The sequence below is a fragment of the Oxyura jamaicensis genome, unplaced genomic scaffold (assembly GCF_011077185.1).
Source record: "Oxyura jamaicensis isolate SHBP4307 breed ruddy duck unplaced genomic scaffold, BPBGC_Ojam_1.0 oxyUn_random_OJ70148, whole genome shotgun sequence".
Classification (NCBI taxonomy): Eukaryota; Metazoa; Chordata; class Aves; order Anseriformes; family Anatidae; genus Oxyura; species Oxyura jamaicensis.
In genome coordinates, this window is record NW_023309802.1 from 1 (window position 1) to 3,327 (window position 3,327).

The window sequence follows — 3,327 nt, forward strand, 5'->3', positions numbered from 1 at the left end:
GAAACAAAACCACCCCAATTTCACAACAAAGTTTCAAAATCTGAGCTAAATCCATCTGAAACTTCACAAATAATTTAAAAAAACATTAGCAAGAACAAGGTTTTGGAAAGATGTAAGAATGTGACTATGTGACTGCATTTTGAAATTTGGTATATTAAAGCCTTTACTTCCCTTGTTGCAAGCTAATTCATTTTTACACCCCTCTTCACCTTTTTTTTTTTTTTTTTTTTTTCCCCCTTTAGATCATAACAGAAATCATATAGTCAAGTTAGATTGAGTGATTACCCATGCTTACTCTAAACAGCAGACAAAAGTTACAGAAAACCTGGACCGAGATTACAGCAGTTTACAAAATGTAAAACAAGGGTAGCAGATGTGTCTTCTTTAGGATAACACAGGGAGGGTTTCAGGAACTTTAACTATTGTATTGTATTGATAGCTCATTTCAGAGAGTGCAATGTTTTTTCCTCCCTTCCCTCCCTTCTGCAAAATAAAGTGGTAAACATGTTCTCTTCAATATATAGTTCAGTTGCAAAAAGATAGTATTTGCATAAATATAAAAACACATGATAAAGCAAAATATTTTTAATTAGTAAGCCAATCATAAATAAATCCACCTAAAAATTAAACAGAACAAGAAGCTGTGTTCCTTCTACATGGATTTTTTTTTAAGCATGTTTTAATAGTCAACTTCACTGTCTAGCTTGGGACTGAAACAATTCATCATTGAACACTCAACAATTCAGCACACTGAGCTGTCTTTTTTTTAGTTACATTTTTACATTTTCTTTACAAATGTAATACTTATGTACATTATATATTTTATTTCTACAATTCATTTACTTTAGTGAAATTCTACAACTTTCAAAGGGAATTCGCTGAGTCTTTACTAAATATGAATTGTTTCTTTTAAGAAGAAATTCATATAAACAACCAACATACAGCACTGCCCTTTGACATCTCTGTTAAGAATTTGAATCTTGAAGGGCTACCATAATAAATGTAAGAAAAAAAAGGCTTTACCTAATTGTACATTTCATTAAGAAATATCATCCCACATAGCTACATAGAATCACCGGCTTGCAATAAACAGAGCACCATACCGCCGCACTACTGGAAACGTGGATAAACCACTTTAAAATTTACTACTGAAAACAGCTTCACCATTCCTAGCACTTTTAGACTGAAATAAATCTGCAAAACTCTTCTGGAAATGTATACATCTTCTTCTTTAGCTGTAAAGTTTCCAAACCAGTGCCGATTACTGTATACTGTGAAGAACAAACATCCACTTTTGTAACTTTCCATATACTTCTCTCAGCCAATGCTTCTATCTGGAGTCAGGATTTTTCTTCTAGTTTACTCCTTGCTCATTTACAAATCTGCTGCTGAATATGAAGTAAGAATTCATAATAAGAGAAAGCTGCTTCTGTCCGATCTTCAATTAAATGCTGAAAAAACTCTGTCTTGGCAGGAGTTTCATCTCTGAAAGAATAGATATTTTAGTCATTTAGCAAGAGATACACTGTAAATTCAAGTAGAGGCATAAATTCTAATGAATTGCTTATTATGTTTTGAAGCCTAGATTCAGCCCCAAGATACTATAGTACAAATAACCCAAAGTTAAGAAAAAAGCCCTCGGAGTCTATGATCACTATCAAACAGCAGCATCTTTTTAACAAGCATAACATGGGAGAAAGGTAGGTGAAATAGCATTTAAAGTATCTTGTAGAAACACAAGAACAGAAGCATAAAAATGATCTAGTGTTTAGACGTAAGCCATTAAGCTGATGGCAATGAATTCTGAAAGTGTTATATGAAATCCCGATAAAGATTAAACCCATAAAAAATTACATCTGTGTATACAGAATTTGAATGTTCTCTTTTTCCTCATTTGACAACAGAGTTTACAGATCTCCACTGCAAAGGGGTTTTAGATAACAGCACTCTACCAAGCGTAGAGGAGATAGTATTTGGTTTCTTCTGAGCTAGACACCCCCACTTTTCAGTGTCAATTAGAAACTGTAAGTATGACTTGCCAATAATCACTCAGTATCTAATAGATATACTTACTTTATTACTTGAAGAACTGGGCTTAAAGGTCTGTTGTCCCTCAGCCAGGCTATGAAAGACCGCGTCCTTTCTGAAGAAAGTGCAACTACCTCAGGGAGTTGTGTCTGGTTGAAGGTAATTGAAATAAATTATATTTTATTATCAGAACTATTTTAAAGAACAGATCCTCATATTCATGACATGGCCCAATGACAGAATAACCACCATTTCTATTGTGAAATTACCATGTACTACATATACACATTTTTTCTTCAGCTTAAAATACAATTCTGTAATACCTGTTTTATACCTGTTTTTTAGCCACCAGCTAGGCCGCTATGGTCCTCGCTAGGCAGAGAGCTTGCGCTAGAAAGTCTGTAGCCACCCAGACAGACTGCCTGCTCAGAAATGCAGCAGTTCAGGTCTCTGGATGCAGGGAGTGCCAGAGCCTGCTGCTGCCATCTGAGGGAGGCAGAGATACTGTGTGTGTGAGGTGCGAGCAGGTGGATGACCTGGTCCGCCTGGTGGCAGAGCTCGAGGAGGAGGTGGAGAGGTTGAGGGCCATCAGGGAGTGCGAGCGGGAGATAGACTGGTGGAGCAACTCCCTGCAAGGCCTGAAGGAGAGGCACCGGGGTGAGACTCCCCTAATGGGGGTGGACCCCCTGCCCGGTCACTGTCGGGCAGAGAGAGGGGACCTAGGAGTTGAGGAGTGGAGACAGGTCCCTGCTCGACGTTGCAGGAAACTCCCCCCACCACCTGCCCCACCTTCCCAGGTGCCCTTATGCAACAGGTTTGAGGCCCTGGAGCTCGAGAGAGCGGTGGATGAGGGTGTGGCAGAAAAGTTAACCAGGAAGCCTAGGGTGAGGAAGTCTGCTCCACGCCTCAAGACTGCTCCCACCAAGAAGGAAAGAAGGGTGATCGTTGTGGGTGACTCCCTTCTCAGAGGAACGGCGGGCCATATCTGTCGGCCTGACCCTACCCGTAGGGAAGTCTGCTGCCTCCCTGAGGCCAGGGTCAGGGATGTTGCCAGAAAGCTTCCCAACCTGGTTCGCCCCTCTGATTACTACCTGCTACTGATAGTCCAGGCTGGCAGTGATACCACTGATGAGAGAAGCCTGAAGGCTATCAAACGGGACTTCAAGGGGCTGGGACGGTTAGTGGACGGAGCGGGAGTACAGGTGGTGTTTTTGTCCATTCCTACAGTGGCAGGGAATGGTTCAGAGAGGACACAAAAAGCCCACCTGATAAACACGTGGCTCAGAGGCTGGTGCCAAC

The 3,327-nt window shown here is 40.7% G+C and overlaps 1 long non-coding RNA gene across 1 annotated transcript; it reads right to left on the reverse strand.

Moving 5' to 3' along the window:
* Nucleotides 1–569: 569 nt before the first annotated feature.
* LOC118159402 lies at nt 570–2,178 on the reverse strand. The gene is made up of 2 exons (XR_004747105.1): nt 2,074–2,178; nt 570–1,485 (listed from the first exon to the last, which is right to left on the reverse strand). It is a non-coding gene; the product is annotated as an uncharacterized LOC118159402 (long non-coding RNA).
* Between the last annotated feature and the right edge of the window lie 1,149 nt (nt 2,179–3,327).